Raw genomic sequence first — 17,510 nt, forward strand, 5'->3', positions numbered from 1 at the left:
TTCCGGATTCTCTGGCCGTGTTCAGAATCCGGATTTCAGGGATGCTAGACCCTCCGTGATTGGCTCTGACACTCTGAAAACCCTCCAGTCAGAGGACATCAGACTGGGCCAGCTACTGACTGGTTTGCTGGGTCTGAGCCGTTTCCTTGTAATGTGTTGGTAAGGTCCCACAACAGGACAGTGGTGGCGTACATCAATAGGCAGAGGGGGACGCGGTCCCTCCCTATTGGTCGTTGACTCCCCATAGTGTGTTATACCTCGTTCCCTCCTTCAGGTGAATATGATTGGTCGTTGACTCCCCATAGTGTGTTCAGGTGAATATGATTGGTCGTTGACTCCCCATAGTGTGTTCAGGTGAATATGATTGGTCATTGACTCCCCATAGTGTGTTCAGGTGAATATGATTGGTCGTTGACTCCCCATAGTGTGTTCAGGTGAATATGATTGGTCGTTGACTCCCCATAGTGTGTTCAGGTGAATATGATTGGTCGTTGACTCCCCATTGTGTTCAGGTGAATATGATTGGTCGTTGACTCCCCATAGTGTGTTCAGGTGAATATGATTGGTCGTTGACTCCCCATAGTGTGTTCAGGTGAATATGATTGGTCGTTGACTCCCCATAGTATGTTCAGGTGAATATGATTGGTCGTTGACTCCCAATAGTATGTTATACCTTGTTCCATCCTTCAGGTGAATATGATTGGTCGTTGACTCCCCATAGAGTGTTCAGGTGAATATGATTGGTCGTTGACTCCCCATAGTGTGTTCAGGTGAATATGATTGGTCGTTGACTCCCCATAGTGTGTTCAGGTGAATATGATTGGTCGTTGACTCCCCATAGTGTGTTCAGGTGAATATGATTGGTCGTTGACTCCCCATAGTGTGTTCAGGTGAATATGATTGGTCGTTGACTCCCCATAGTATGTTCAGGTGAATATGATTGGTCGTTGACTCCCATAGTGTGTTCAGGTGAATATGATTGGTCGTTGACTCCCCATAGTGTGTTCAGGTGAATATGATTGGTCGTTGACTCCCCATAGTGTGTTCAGGTGAATATGATTGGTCGTTGACTCCCCATAGTGTGTTCAGGTGAATATGATTGGTCGTTGACTCCACATAGTATGTTCAGGTGAATATGATTGGTCGTTGACTCCACATAGTATGTTCAGGTGAATATGATTGGTCGTTGACTCCCCATAGTGTGTTCAGGTGAATATGATTTGTCGTTGACTCCCCATAGTGTGTTCAGGTGAATATGATTTGTCGTTGACTCCCCATAGTGCGTTATACCTCGTTCCCTCCTTCAGGGAACAGTAGTTATATTCATAACTGTACGTTCTCACAAGGATCCATTTCAAAGGGTTCACTGTTGTCTAAAGTTATGGGACTTAATCTACACACACACACGATGACACACACTAAAACGATGAACTTGGAAATATGTAGTGAGCTGAAATACAGAGTCTATTGTCCCAGTGGGGGGGTGAGCAGAAGCCTGTAAACACCCTGGCTGTCTATCTTACTGCTGGGTCTCTGTCTCTCTGCCAACATTGTGCAAGCCTGGCTTGGTTCCTCACTGAATCCAGAGGCTAGTGCAGTGGCATTTGCCTCGTCTTCCCCCCTTCTTTCTCCCTAGTGTGTTTGTGTGTGTGTGTGTGTGTGTGTATCCAAAGTGAATAACTTTTAATCTTCTCACCATCACATCCAAAGAAACACACCCCCCCCTCGCCACCATGACACGTCTTTTCCTCAACCGAACTCGACTGAGTGAGTGTGTGCCTCGCCATGAATTACGTCAATGGTGGATTTAAAGGTACAATACGCACGTTTTATAAAATGAGAGATTTGATACTTCCAATGTTGTTCATCGGTACATTAAAATAAGTCTCAAATGGAAGGGATTGACTTCCACATGAAATCTGTGTAAACAGGCTCAATGCACAGTACACACTCCTCTTGAATATGCCCATCCACCTGTATTGTGAATAGGCAGTCTGGGCTACATCTTCATTTACTTGTATTTTTTTATTTTTTATTGAACGTTTATTTATCCAGGAAGGAGAGAGGGTGAGTGGTAGGGGTCAAGGAGAGAGGGGTATGGGGAAGGAGAGTGGGTGAGCGGTAGGGGTCAAGGAGAGAGGGACAGGAAGGGAAGGAGAGTTAGGGGGAAGGAGAGGGGTATGGGGGAAGGAGAGAGGGTGAGCGGTAGGGGTCAAGGAGAGAGGGGTATGGGGAAGGAGAGAGGGTGAGCAGTAGGGGTCAAGGAGAGAGGGGTATGGGGAAGGAGAGAGGGTGAGCGGTAGGGGTCAAGGAGAGAGGGGTATGGGGAAGGAGAGAGGGTGAGCGGTAGGGGTCAAGGAGCGAGGGACAGGAAGGGAAGGAGAGAAGGGTATGAGGGAAGGAGAGAGGGTGAGCGGTAGGGGTCACGGAGAGAGGGGTATGGGGAAGGAGAGAGGGTGAGCGGTAGGGGTCAAGGAGAGAGGGACAGGAAGGGAAGGAGAGGTAGGGGGGGGTAAGGAGAGAGGGTGAGCGGTAGGGGTCAAGGAGAGAGAGACAGGAAGGGAAGGAGAGGTAGGGGGAAGGAGAGAGGGACAGGAAGGGAAGGAGAGAGAGAGACAGGAAGGGAAGGAGAGGTAGGGGTCAAGGAGAGAGAGACAGGAAGGGAAGAAGAGGTAGGGGAAGGAGAGAGAGACAGGAAGGGAAGGAGAGGTAGGGGTAAGGAGAGAGGGTGAGCGGTAGGGGTCAAGGAGAGAGAGACAGGAAGGGAAGGAGGGGGAGGTAGGGGGTATGGGGGAAGGAGAGAGGACAGGAAGGGAAGGGAGAGAGGAAGGGAGAGAGAGAGACAGGAAGGGAAGGAGAGGTGGGGGAAGGAGAGAGAGACAGGAAGGGAAGGTGAAGGAGAGAGAGACAGGAAGGGAAGGAGAGAGACAGGAAGGGGGAAGGAGGAAGGAGAGGTAGGGGTCAAGGAGAGAGAGACAGGAAGGGAAGGAGAAAGAGACAGGAAGGGAAGGAGAGAGAGACAGGAAGGGAAGGAGAGGTAGGGGGAAGGAGAGAGAGACAGGAAGGGAAGGAGAGAGAGACAGGAAGGGAAGGAGAGAGAGACGGGAAGGGGAAGGAAGGAGAGAGGAAGGGAAGGAGAGAGAGACGGGAAGGGAAGGAGAGAGAGACAAGGGAAGGAGAGAGAGAGGGAAGGAAGGGAAGGAGAGAGGAGAAGGGAAGGAGAGAGAGACGGGAAGGGAAGGAGAGAGAGAGGGAAGGGAAGGAGAGAGAGACGGGAAGGGAAGGAGAGAGAGACGGGAAGGGAAGGAGAGAGAGACGGGAAGGGAAGGAGAGAGAGACGGAAGGAGAGGACATGAAGGAGTAGAGAGACGGGGGAAGGAGAGAGAGACGAAGGAAGGAGAGAGAGACAGGAAGGGAGAAGGGAAGGGAAGGAGAGAGAGACAGGAAGGAGAAGAAGGGAAGGAGAGACGGGAAGGAAAGGAGAGAGAGACGGGAAGGGAAGGAGAGAGAGACAGGAAGGAGAAGTAGGGGTCAAGGAGAGAGACAGGAAGGGAAGGAGAGAGAGACAGGAAGGGAAGGAGAGAGAGACAGGAAGGGAAGGAGAGCACTGAAAAACAGGGTCACCTCCAACCTTTATGTAGCCATTCCTCTTCACCGTCAGCTTGAGTGCAGCTGTGTGTGTGTGTGTGTGTGTGTGTGTGTGTGTGTGTGTGTGTGTGTGTGTGAGAGAGAGAGTACTACGGTACAGTGAAAGACAGGGATCACTCTCCTCTGTCCTGGCTACATAAAGACAATGCCTCCCTAAAGGGTCTGTCCTAAGAGAGGTGAATGGAGGATTGAACATCAGTGGGATCGTGTTTGTTGTTTTCTTCCCTGTTCCATCAGTGTGGCTAATGGACTAGTATCTTCATGACTGGCTGGCTGATTGATTGACTGACTGGCAACTTCTCTCCTTTCTCCCTGTACCCCCTACCTCCCTCCCTCCTCTGAGCTTCATGCCATAGAAACTACAACCCACACAGAGGAGCTGGTGCTGCTCAGCTTGCTCCATCTCTAACTAACCCAGTCATGCTCAGGATGTATGTACTCTGTCCTCCATCTTTTCCCTCCTCTGTCCTTCCTCTGTTCCATTTTTTTCATCTCCTCCTCTTTCCTGTCCTCCACTTTACACGCTGACTGAATGCCTGCTGCTCATTGAGAGACGAGCTGATTGGATGACTTCCTCTCCCCTGTCAGTGCCAGAGATCTGTTGTGAAGTGGTGTGATGGGAGGAGTCAGAGGAGACACGGCAGCATTGGAAACCACTTCTGTGTTATGCTAGTTTTGCTCCAACTAGGTCTCTCCCTGTACGATTCTATCTCTCTCACTCTCTCTTTATGTCTCGGTCGGTCTCTCACTCTCTCTGTCTCTCTCGGTCTGTCTCTCACTCTCTGTCTCTCTCGGTCTGTCTCTCACTCTCTGTCTCTCTCGGTCTGTCTCACTCTCTGTCTCTCTCGGTCTGTCTCTCGGTCTGTCTCTCACTCTCTCTGTCTCTCTCGGTCTGTCTCTCACTCTCTGTCTCTCTCGGTCTGTCTCTCACTCTCTGTCTCTCTCGGTCTGTCTCTCACTCTCTGTCTCTCTCGGTCTGTCTCTCACTCTCTGTCTCTCTCGGTCTGTCTCTCACTCTCTGTCTCTCTCGGTCTGTCTCTCACTCTCTGTCTCTCTCGGTCTGTCTCTCACTCTCTGTCTCTCTCGGTCTGTCTCTCACTCTCTCGGTCTGTCTCTCTCGGTCTGTCTCTCACTCTCTCGGTCTGTCTCTCTCGGTCTGTCTCTCACTCTCTCGGTCTGTCTCTCACTCTCTCTGTCTCTCTCGGTCTGTCTCTCATTCTCTGTCTCTCTCGGGTCTGTCTCTCTCTCTCTCGGTCTGTCTCTCACTCTCTGTCTCTCTCGGTCTGTCTCTCACTCTGTCTCTCTCGGTCTGTCTCTCACTCTCTGTCTCTCTCGGTCTGTCTCTCTCGGGTCTGTCTCTCATTCTCTGTCTCTCTCGGTCTGTCTTTCTGTCTCTCTCGGTCTGTCTCTCACTCTCTGTCTCTCTCGGTCTGTCTCTCACTCTCTGTCTCTCTCGGTCTGTCTCTCACTCTCTCTGTCTCTCTCGGTCTGTCTCTCTCTCTGTCTCTCTCGGTCTGTCTCTCTCACTCTGTCTCTCGGTCTGTCTCTCTCTGTCTCTCTCTCGGTCTTTCTCTCACTCTCTGTCTCTCTCGGTCTGTCTCTCACTCTCTCGGTCTGTCTCTCACTCTCTCGGTCTGTCTCTCACTCTCTCGGTCTGTCTCTCACTCTCTCTGTCTGTCTCTCACTCTCTCTGTCTCTCTCTCTGTCTCTCTCGGTCTGTCTCTCTCGGTCTGTCTCTCTCGGTCTGTCTCTCTGTCTCTCTCGGTCTGTCTCTCACTCTCTGTCTCTCTCGGTCTGTCTCTCACTCTCTGTCTCTCTCGGTCTGTCTCTCACTCTCTGTCTCTCTCGGTCTGTCTCTCACTCTCTGTCTCTCTCGGTCTGTCTCTCACTCTCTGTCTCTCTCGGTCTGTCTCTCACTCTCTGTCTCTCTCGGTCTGTCTCTCACTCTCTCGGTCTGTCTCTCTCTGTCTCTCTCGGTCTGTCTCTCACTCTCTGTCTCTCTCGGTCTGTCTCACTCTCTCGGTCTGTCTCTCACTCTCTCTGTCTCTCTCGGTCTGTCTCTCACTCTCTGTCTCTCTCGGTCTGTCTCTCACTCTCTGTCTCTCTCGGTCTGTCTCTCACTCTCTGTCTCTCTCGGTCTGTCTCTCACTCTCTGTCTCTCTCGGTCTGTCTCTCACTCTCTGTCTCTCTCGGTCTGTCTCTCACTCTCTCTGTCTCTCTCGGTCTGTCTCTCACTCTCTCTGTCTCTCTCGGTCTGTCTCACTCTCTCGGTCTGTCTCACTCTCTCGGTCTGTCTCTCTCGGTCTGTCTCTCACTCTCTCTGTCTCTCTCGGTCTGTCTCTCACTCTCTGTCTCTCTCGGTCTGTCTCTCACTCTCTGTCTCTCTCGGGTCTGTCTCTCTCTCTCTCGGTCTGTCTCTCACTCTCTGTCTCTCTCGGTCTGTCTCTCACTCTGTCTCTCTCGGTCTGTCTCTCACTCTCTGTCTCTCTCGGTCTGTCTCTCACTCTCTCTCTCGGTCTGTCTCTCACTCTCTCTGTCTCTCTCGGTCTGTCTCTCACTCTCTCTCTCTCGTCTGTCTCTCTCTCTGTCTCTCACTCTCTGTCTCTCGGTCTGTCTCTCACTCTCTCTGTCTCTCTCGGTCTGTCTCTCACTCTTCTCTGTCTCTCTCGGTCTGTCTCTCACTCTCTCTGTCTCTCTCGGTCTGTCTCTCACTCTCTGTCTCTCTCGGTCTGTCTCTCACTCTCTGTCTCTCTCGGTCTGTCTCTCACTCTCTCTGTCTCTCTCGGTCTGTCTCTCACTCTCTGTCTCTCTCGGTCTGTCTCTCACTCTCTCTGTCTCTCTCGGTCTGTCTCTCACTCTCTCTGTCTCTCTCGGTCTGTCTCTCACTCTGTCTCTCTCACTCTGTCTCTCTCACTCTGTCTCTCTTACTCTGTCTCTCGGTCTGTCTCACTCTCTCGGTCTGTCTCACTATCTCGGTCTGTCTCTCACTCTGTCTCTCTGTCTGTCTCTCACTCTGTCTCTCTCGGTCTGTCTCACTCTCTCGGTCTGTCTCTCCCACTCTCTGTCTGTCTCGGTCTGTCTCTCTCTCTGTCTCTCTCTGTCTCACTCTGTCTCTCTCGGTCTGTCTCTCTCTCTCTGTCTCTCTCGGGTCTGTCTCTCACTCTCTCGGTCTGTCTCACTCTCTCTCTCGGTCTGTCTCTCACTCTCTCTCGGTCTGTCTCTCACTCTCTGTCTCTCTCGGTCTGTCTCTCACTCTCTCTCTCTCTCGGTCTGTCTCTCTCTCTCTGTCTCTCTCGGTCTGTCTCTCACTCTCTCTCGGTCTGTCTCTCACTCTCTCTGTCTCTCTCGGTCTGTCTCTCACTCTCACTGTCTCTTCGGTCTGTCTCTCACTCTCTCTGTCTCTCTCGGGTCTGTCTCTCACTCTCTCTGTCTCTCTCGGTCTCTCTCTCACTGTCTCTCACTCTCTCTGTCTCTCTCGGTCTGTCTCTCGGTCTGTCTCTCACTCTGTCTCTCTCGGTCTGTCTCTCTCTCTGTCTCTCTCGGTCTGTCTCTCTCTCTCTGGTCTCTCTCTCTCTCTCTCTGTCTCTCTCAGGTCTGTCTCTCACTCTCCCTCTCTCTTGGTCTGTCTCGCTCTCACTCTCTGTCTCTCTCGGTCACTGTCTCTCTCTCTCCCTCTCTCTCTCCGGTCTCTCACTCTCGGGTCTCTTTCTGTCTCTCTCTCAGGTCTGTCTCTCTCGGTCTCTCTCACTCTGTCTCTCTCTCTCTCTCTCTCTGTCTCTCTCAGGTCTCTCTGTCTCTCTCTCTCTGTCTCTCTCTCTGTCTCTCTCAGGTCACTGTCTCTCTGTCTCTCTCTCTGTCTCTCACTCTGTCTCTCTCAGGTCACTGTCTCTCGGTCTCTCTCTCTCTCACTCTGTCTCTCTCAGGTCTGTCTCTCTCGGTCTGTCTCTCTCTCTCTCTGTCTCTCTCTCTCTTGGTCTGTCTCTCACTCTGTCTCTCTCAGGTCACTGTGTCTCGCTCTCTCTGTCTCTCACTCTGTCTCTCTCAGGTCACTGTCTCTCTCTCTGTCTCTCTCTCTCCCTCTCTCTGTCTCGGTCTCTCTCTCTGTCTCTCTCTCTGTCTCTCTCTTGGGTCTCTCCCTGTCTCTCTCGGGTCACTGTCTCTTGTCTCTCTCTGTCTCTCTCAGGTCTCTCTCTCTCTCTCTCTCTCTCTCTCCCTCTCTCTGTCTCTCTCGGGTCACTGTCTCTTGGTCTCTCTCCCTCTCTCTTGGGTCTCTCGCTCTCTCTCTCTCCCTCTCTCTGTCTCTCTCAGGTCACTGTGTCTCGCTCTCTCTGTCTCTCACTCTGTCTCTCTCAGGTCACTGTCTCTTGATCTCTCTCCCTCTCTGCTGCATGTTAGCTTTGGTCCTACACTCCTACCTCTCCCTGTAAACTGTTCTCTGGTCAGTCCGTGATTTGTACATCAATTTGGATTAATCCTTGCATCCATAGCTCTGTTTATGAACTAGACAGTGGTTACATTTGTCTAGCTTCATCCTTCATCTATTTACCAAAACAAGTGGCGGCGGTGACCGCTTGGTAGTTTTTCGAACCCCAGGTTTTTCCCCGTTAACCCTCAGGCCAACTCTAGGCTTGACCAGGCTGTTAAAACAGGATCTGTTGTGACCAAACTCTCTCCCTCTCTCTCTCTCTCTCTCTCTCTATCTCTGCTGGATAGGGTCACAGAGAGTGACCCTGAACAGAGCTATTGAACCCTGGTCTAATAGAGGACAGATTGATACCGTCAACTTAATCCGTTTCCAGCCAATAAGCGTAATCTTACCCACAGAGCATCCCTGTGTAAAGAACTAATGTTGTAGATTATTATATATATTTGTTATTTTCTGTGTGTGTGTGTATGTGTTACAATGTTTCAGATTTTGTTTGTGACACTTCCTACAGTTTTATTAGGTGTTGTTGTAACCAGTGGCAACCACACTTCAACATATTTCATAGCCCAGTAAAACCAGTACAAGTAGTAACAGTATCATGTGGTCGTAGTGAAACTCTATCGGGTCGTAGTGAAACTCTATCGGGTCGTAGTGAAACTCTAATCAGGTCGTAGTGAAACTCTAATCAGGTCGTAGTGAAACTCTAATCAGGTCGTAGTGAAACTCTATCAGGTCGTAGTGAAACTCTAATCAGGTCGTAGTGAAACTCTAATCAGGTCGTAGTGAAACTCTATCAGGTCGTAGTGAAACTCTATCAGGTCGTAGTGAAACTCTATCAGGTCGTAGTGAAACTCTAATCAGGTCGTAGTGAAACTCTAATCAGGTCGCAGTGAAACCGTTAGCTGATCATTGGTCATTATTCTCACAACCTCATTTATTGTGTTCCCAGTCACTGCCATATTCACAGATGTTTTTGGGGGGGAATTTAAATATGTGTAACTTTCACAACAAAATGGCTGCAATTGATTCCCAGCAGGAAGACTCCTTCCTGTCGTACAGTTGTTGTTCCTCCAGAAAGACTACTGTAACCGTGTGCAGCGTTGTAAAACCTCGGCATTATTTAGTTCTGCTGTGATGACTGACCAGGGTTTCTGTTTCCTCTCTCCTCCAGATCTCTGGTGTACAACGCCATCTACCATTCTCTCTCTCTCTCTCTCTCTCTCTCTCTCTATGTGATTGGATAGACAGCCTGATGGTGAAACTCAACATGCCAGTGATGTCAACAACGGACTGCAGGTTGGTTAAAACCTCTTGAATCTCCCCATCCCGGATCCGGGATCGTGACTAAAGCCTCAGGCTCAGAATAACGCAACGTTAACGATTTCTGAAAATCGCAAATAAAATGAAAATAATGCGCCTGCTCTCAAGCTTAGCCTTTTCTTAACAACACTGTCATCTCAGATTTTCAAAATATGCTTTTGAACCATAGCAATTGACTAATTTGTGTAAGAGTATGCTAAGCTAGCTTAGCATTTTGAGTAGCATTTAGCACGCAACATTTTCACAAAAACCAGATAACCAAATAAATAAAATCATTTACCTTTGAAGAGCTTCGGATGTTTTCAATGAGGAGACTCTCAGTTACATACCAAATGCGCAGTTTTTCCTGAAAGCGTCTGTGTGTAGGAGAAATCGCTCCGTTTTGTACATCACATTTGGCTACCGAAACGAACTGAAAATTCAGTCACCTACAACGTCAAACTTTTTCCGAATTAACTCCATAATATCGACGAAACATGGCAAACGTTGTTTGGAATCAATCCTCAAGGTGTTTTTTCACATATCTCTTCATTGATATATCGTTCGTGGAAGCCTGCATTCTTCTCTGAATTCTGTGGAAAAATACTTGCAGCTGACTTTTGCGCACCAATTTCGCGCAGGACACCGGGCGGACACCTGGTAAATGTGGTCTCTTATGGTCAATCTTCCAATGATATGCCTACAAATACGTCACAATGCTGCAGACACCTTGGGGAAACGACAGAAAGGGCAGACTTACTCCTCTCGCATTCACAGCCATATAAGGAGACAATGGAAAACAGAGCCTCAAAAATCCTGCTCATTTCCTGGATGCCGTCTCATCTTGGTTTTGCCTGAAGCTGACGTTCTGGGGCACGCACAGAAAATATCTTTGCAGTTCTGGAAACGTCAGAGTGTTTTCTTTCCAAAGCTACCAATTATATGCATAGTCGAGCATCTTTTTGTGACAAAATATTGCGCTTAAAACGGGCACGTCTTTTTATCCAAAAATGATATAGCGCCCCCAGAGTTTCAACAGGTTAATTAATACATGATCCAATTTGTTAGTGAGTAAAAACATTGTTATAATTGTTATAATTGCTATGTTATTTTATCCAGGGCAATAGTGTGTTACTTTTGTGGATTCTCTATGATTTTAAAATGGTGTGGTTTTGCTACACATTGTTCTATCTCTGTATAACATCATTAGTTGTTTATCTGTGATGTTACCTGCGTTTCCTGTTTCAGACTGTAACCATGGGCAACGTGGAGAGCCAGAACGGCGACCATGCCTTCTACGGCACCCAACATGGCTACCTGTCCCGCAAACACATGTCTCGTTCCCTCCGCATCTCCAAGCACCAGTCCAGCTCCGGTTCCACCCGCTGCACTCACGACCGCCACGCCACTCAGGGCAAAGTAGAACACCGTAACTCTGAGACCTCCACGCGTTCCAGCAGCACCCCTAGTATCCCACAGTCCTTAGTGGATCACGCACTGGAGCCCTTCAACCAGACCAATGTCCTGTCAGACTTCTCCCCTATTTGGGTGGACCGTATGGCCATGAACCTCCGGCCCGTCTCCTTCCATACCCACCTGGACAACCCATCTGTAGGGCCCCACCTGGACAACCCATCTGTAGGGCCCCACCTGGACAACCCTTCTGTAGGGCCCCAGTTAGACCCAGCAACACCAGGGACTAGACCCCAGTGCCCCCAGGACAGAGGTCTAGGCCTGTACAATAACACTGGGGAGGGGACCTACCTCCAGAAGACCAGAGACGGACCCCGGGAACCCCGGGAGGGAGTCAGCTTTAAGAAGAAGAGGTCCAAATCAGCCGACATGTGGAGAGAACACAGTCTGGAGTTCAGTCTGTCAGACCTCAGCCAGGAACACCTCACCAGGTTAGAGAAGTCAGGCCTCAGCCAGGAACACCTCACCAGGTTAGAGAAGTCAGACCTCAGCCAGGAACACCTCACCAGGTTAGAGAAGTCAGACCTCAGAACACCTCACCAGGTTAGAGAAGTCAGGCCTCAGCCAGGAACACAGACCTCAGAACTCACCAGGTTAGAGAAGTCAGACCTCAGCCAGGAACACCTCACCAGGTTAGAGAAGTCAGACCTCAGCCAGGAACACCTCACCGGGTTGAGAAGTCAGACCTCAGAACACCTCACCAGGTTAGAGAAGTCAGACCTCAGCCAGGAACACCTCACCAGGTTAGAGAAGTCAGACCTCAGCCAGGAACACCTCACCAGGTTAGAGAAGTCAGGCCTCAGCCAGGAACACCTCACCAGGTTAGAGAAGTCAGACCTCAGCCAGGAACACCTCACCAGGTTAGAGAAGTCAGACCTCAGAGGAACACCTCACCAGGTTAGAGAAGTCAGACCTCAGCCAGGTTAACACCTCACCAGGTTAGAGAAGTCAGACCTCAGCCAGGAACACCTCACCAGGTTAGAGAAGTCAGGCCTCAGCCAGGAACACCTCACCAGGTTAGAGAAGTCAGACCTCAGCCAGGAACACCTCACCAGGTTAGAGAAGTCAGACCTCAGCCAGGAACACCTCACCAGGTTAGAGAAGTCAGACCTCAGCACAGGTTAACACCTCACCAGGTTAGAGAAGTCAGACCTCAGCCAGGAACACCTCACCAGGTTAGAGAAGTCAGACCTCAGACAGGAACACCTCACCAGGTTAGAGAAGTCAGACCTCAGAACACCTCACCAGGTTAGAGAAGTCAGACCTCAGCCAGGAACACCTCACCAGGTTAGAGAAGTCAGGCCTCAGACAGGAACACCTCACCAGGTTAGAGAAGTCAGACCTCAGCCAGGAACACCTCACCAGGTTAGAGAAGTCAGACCTCAGAACACCTCACCAGGTTAGAGAAGTCAGGCCTCAGCCAGGAACACCTCACCAGGTTAGAGAAGTCAGGCCTCAGCCAGGAACACCTCACCAGGTTAGAGAAGTCAGACCTCAGCCAGGAACACCTCACCAGGTTAGAGAAGTCAGACCTCAGCCAGGAACACCTCACCAGGTTAGAGAAGTCAGACCTCAGGTCACCAGGTTAGAGAAGTCAGACCTCAGCCAGGAACACCTCACCAGGTTAGAGAAGTCAGACCTCAGCCAGGAACACCTCACCAGGTTAGAGAAGTCAGACCTCAGCCAGGAACACCTCACCAGGTTAGAGAAGTCAGACCTCAGAACGGAACACCTCACCAGGTTAGAGAAGTCAGGCCTCAGCCAGGAACACCTCACCAGGTTAGAGAAGTCAGACCTCAGCCAGGAACACCTCACCAGGTTAGAGAAGTCAGACCTCAGCCAGGAACACCTCACCAGGTTAGAGAAGTCAGACCTCAGCCAGGAACACCTCACCAGGTTAGAGAAGTCAGACCTCAGCCAGGAACACCTCACCAGGTTAGAGAAGTCAGACCTCAGCCAGGAACACCTCACCAGGTTAGAGAAGTCAGGCCTCAGAAACACCTCACCAGGTTAGAGAAGTCAGACCTCAGAACACCTCACCAGGTTAGAGAAGTCAGACCTCAGCCAGGAACACCTCACCAGGTTAGAGAAGTCAGGCCTCAGCCAGGAACACCTCACCAGGTTAGAGAAGTCAGGCCTCAGCCAGGAACACCTCACCAGGTTAGAGAAGTCAGACCTCAGCCAGGAACACCTCACCAGGTTAGAGAAGTCAGACCTCAGAACTCCTCACCAGGTTAGAGAAGTCAGGCCTCAGCCAGGAACACCTCACCAGGTTAGAGAAGTCAGACCTCAGCCAGGAACACCTCACCAGGTTAGAGAAGTCAGACCTCAGACAGGAACACCTCACCAGGTTAGAGAAGTCAGACCTCAGAGGAACACCTCACCAGGTTAGAGAAGTCAGACCTCAGCCAGGAACACCTCACCAGGTTAGAGAAGTCAGACCTCAGCCAGGAACACCTCACCAGGTTAGAGAAGTCAGACCTCAGAACACCTCACCAGGTTAGAGAAGTCAGACCTCAGAACACCTCACCAGGTTAGAGAAGTCAGACCTCAGCCAGGAACACCTCACCAGGTTAGAGAAGTCAGAACACCTCACCAGGTTAACACCTCACCAGGTTAGAGAAGTCAGACCTCAGCCAGGAACACCTCACCAGGTTAGAGAAGTCAGGCCTCAGCCAGGAACACCTCGACAGGTTAGAGAAGTCAGACCTCAGCCAGGAACACCTCACCAGGTTAGAGAAGTCAGACCTCAGACAGGAACACCTCACCAGGTTAGAGAAGTCAGACCTCAGCCAGGAACACCACACCAGGTTAGAGAAGTCAGACCTCAGAACACCTCAGGTTAACACCTCACCAGGTTAGAGAAGTCAGACCTCAGCCAGGAACACCTCACCAGGTTAGAGAAGTCAGACCTCAGCCAGGAACACCTCACCAGGTTAGAGAAGTCAGACCTCAGCCAGGTTAACACCTCACCAGGTTAGAGAAGTCAGACCTCAGCCAGGAACACCTCACCAGGTTAGAGAAGTCAGACCTCAGAACACCTCACCAGGTTAGAGAAGTCAGACCTCAGCCAGGAACACCTCACCAGGTTAGAGAAGTCAGACCTCAGAACACCTCACCAGGTTAGAGAAGTCAGACCTCAGAACACCTCCAGGTTCACCAGGTTAGAGAAGTCAGACCTCAGCCAGGAACACCTCACCAGGTTAGAGAAGTCAGACCTCAGCCAGGAACACCTCACCAGGTTAGAGAAGTCAGACCTCAGAACACCTCACCAGGTTAGAGAAGTCAGACCTCAGACCTCAGCCAGGAACACCTCACCAGGTTAGAGAAGTCAGACCTCAGCCAGGAACACCTCACCAGGTTAGAGAAGTCAGACCTCAGCCAGGAACACCTCACCAGGTTAGAGAAGTCAGACCTCAGAACACCTCACCAGGTTAGAGAAGTCAGACCTCAGAACACCTCACAAGGTTAGAGAAGTCAGGCCTCAGGAACACCTCACCAGGTTAGAGAAGTCAGACCTCAGACCAGGTTACACCACCTCACCAGGTTAGAGAAGTCAGACCTCAGCCAGGAACACCTCACCAGGTTAGAGAAGTCAGACCTCAGAAGGAACACCTCACCAGGTTAGAGAAGTCAGACCTCAGCCAGGAACACCTCACCAGGTTAGAGAAGTCAGACCTCAGCCAGGAACACCTCACCAGGTTAGAGAAGTCAGACCTCAGCCAGGAACACCTCACCAGGTTAGAGAAGTCAGACCTCAGAACACCTCACCAGGTTAGAGAAGTCAGACCTCAGAACACCTCACCAGGTTAGAGAAGTCAGACCTCAGCCAGGAACACCTCACCAGGTTAGAGAAGTCAGACCTCAGACCTCAGGTTAGAGAAGTCAGGCCTCAGAACACCTCACCAGGTTAGAGAAGTCAGACCTCAGCCAGGAACACCTCACCAGGTTAGAGAAGTCAGACCTCAGCCAGGAACACCTCACCAGGTTAGAGAAGTCAGACCTCAGGTTAGAGAAGTCAGGAACACCTCACCAGGTTAGAGAAGTCAGACCTCAGCCAGGAACACCTCACCAGGTTAGAGAAGTCAGACCTCAGCCAGGAACACCTCACCAGGTTAAGAAGTCAGACCTCACCTCACCAGGTTAGAGAAGTCAGACCTCAGAACACCTCACCAGGTTAGAGAAGTCAGACCTCAGAACACCTCACCAGGTTAGAGAAGTCAGACCTCAGAACACCTCACCAGGTTAGGAGACAGGAACACCTCACCAGGTTAGAGAAGTCAGACCTCAGCCAGGAACACCTCACCAGGTTAGAGAAGTCAGACCTCAGCCAGGAACACCTCACCAGGTTAGAGAAGTCAGACCTCAGCCAGGAACACCTCACCAGGTTAGAGAAGTCAGACCTCAGAAACACCTCACCAGGTTAGAGAAGTCAGACCTCAGAACACCTCACCAGGTTAGAGAAGTCAGACCTCAGAACACCTCACCAGGTTAGAGAAGTCAGACCTCAGCCAGGAACACCTCACCAGGTTAGAGAAGTCAGACCTCAGCCAGGAACACCTCACCAGGTTAGAGTCAGACCTCAGTCAGACCTCAGAACACCTCACCAGGTTAGAGAAGTCAGACCTCAGCCAGGAACACCTCACCAGGTTAGAGAAGTCAGACCTCAGCCAGGAACACCTCACCAGGTTAGAGAAGTCAGACCTCAGCCAGAACACCTCACCAGGTTAGAGAAGTCAGACCTCAGAACACCTCACCAGGTTAGAGAAGTCAGACCTCAGCCAGGAACACCTCACCAGGTTAGAGAAGTCAGGCCTCAGCCAGGAACACCTCACCAGGTTAGAGAAGTCAGACCTCAGCCAGGAACACCTCACCAGGTTAGAGAAGTCAGACCTCAGACAGGAACACCTCACCAGGTTAGAGAAGTCAGACCTCAGAACACCTCACCAGGTTAGAGAAGTCAGACCTCAGGTTAACACCTCACCAGGTTAGAGAAGTCAGACCTCAGAACACCTCACCAGGTTAGAGAAGTCAGACCTCACCAGGTTAGAGAAGTCAGACCTCAGAACACCTCACCAGGTTAGAGAAGTCAGGCCTCAGCCAGGAACACCTCACCAGGTTAGAGAAGTCAGGAACACCTCAGGTTACAGGAACACCTCACCAGGTTAGAGAAGTCAGACCTCAGCAGAACACCTCACCAGGTTAGAGAAGTCAGACCTCAGAACACCTCACCAGGTTAGAGAAGTCAGACCTCAGCCAGGAACACCTCACCAGGTTAGAGAAGTCAGACCTCAGAGGAACACCTCACCAGGTTAGAGAAGTCAGACCTCAGCCAGGAACACCTCACCAGGTTAGAGAAGTCAGACCTCAGCCAGGAACACCTCACCAGGTTAGAGAAGTCAGACCTCAGAACACCTCACCAGGTTAGAGAAGTCAGACCTCAGCCAGAACACCTCACCAGGTTAGAGAAGTCAGACCTCAGCCAGGAACACCTCACCAGGTTAGAGAAGTCAGACCTCAGCCAGGAACACCTCACCAGGTTAGAGAAGTCAGACCTCAGCCAGGAACACCTCACCAGGTTAGAGAAGTCAGACCTCAGCCAGGAACACCTCACCAGGTTAGAGAAGTCAGACCTCAGCCAGGAACACCTCACCAGGTTAGAGAAGTCAGACCTCAGAGGAACACCTCACCAGGTTAGAGAAGTCAGACCTCAGCCAGGAACACCTCACCAGGTTAGAGAAGTCAGACCTCAGAGGAACACCTCACCAGGTTAGAGAAGTCAGACCTCAGAACACCTCACCAGGTTAGAGAAGTCAGACAGAACACCTCACCAGGTTAGAGAAGTCAGACCTCAGAACACCTCACCAGGTTAGAGAAGTCAGACCTCAGAACACCTCACCAGGTTAGAGAAGTCAGGCCTCAGCCAGGAACACCTCACCAGGTTAGAGAAGTCAGACCTCAGAACACCTCACCAGGTTAGAGAAGTCAGGCCTCAGAACACCTCACCAGGTTAGAGAAGTCAGACCTCAGAACACCTCACCAGGTTAGAGAAGTCAGACCTCAGCCAGGAACACCTCACCAGGTTAGAGAAGTCAGGCCTCAGCCAGGAACACCTCACCAGGTTAGAGAAGTCAGACCTCAGAAACACCTCACCAGGTTAGAGAAGTCAGGCCTCAGCCAGGAACACCTCACCAGGTTAGAGAAGTCAGACCTCAGCCAGGAACACCTCACCAGGTTAGAGAAGTCAGACCTCAGCACCTCACCAGGTTAGAGAAGTCACCTCAGCCAGGAACACCTCACCAGGTTAGAGAAGTCAGACCTCAGCCAGGAACACCTCACCAGGTTAGAGAAGTCAGACCTCAGAACACCTCACCAGGTTAGAGAAGTCAGGCCTCAGCCAGGAACACCTCACCAGGTTAGAGAAGTCAGACCTCAGAACACCTCACCAGGTTAGAGAAGTCAGACCTCAGCCAGGAACACCTCACCAGGTTAGAGAAGTCAGACCTCAGCCAGGAACACCTCACCAGGTTAGAGAAGTCAGACCTCAGCCAGGAACACCTCACCAGGTTAGAGAAGTCAGACCTCAGAACACCTCACCAGGTTAGAGAAGTCAGACCTCAGAACACCTCACCAGGTTAGACAGACCTCAGAACACCTCACCAGG

The 17,510-nt window shown here is 50.8% G+C and overlaps 1 pseudogene; it reads left to right on the top strand.

Moving 5' to 3' along the window:
• Positions 1 to 17,510, top strand: part of LOC135553227 (rho guanine nucleotide exchange factor TIAM1-like) — a 233,585-nt pseudogene that overhangs the window by 75,470 nt on the left and 140,605 nt on the right.

The sequence above is a fragment of the Oncorhynchus masou genome, chromosome 13 (assembly GCF_036934945.1).
Source record: "Oncorhynchus masou masou isolate Uvic2021 chromosome 13, UVic_Omas_1.1, whole genome shotgun sequence".
In the NCBI taxonomy this organism is placed as follows: Eukaryota; Metazoa; Chordata; class Actinopteri; order Salmoniformes; family Salmonidae; genus Oncorhynchus; species Oncorhynchus masou.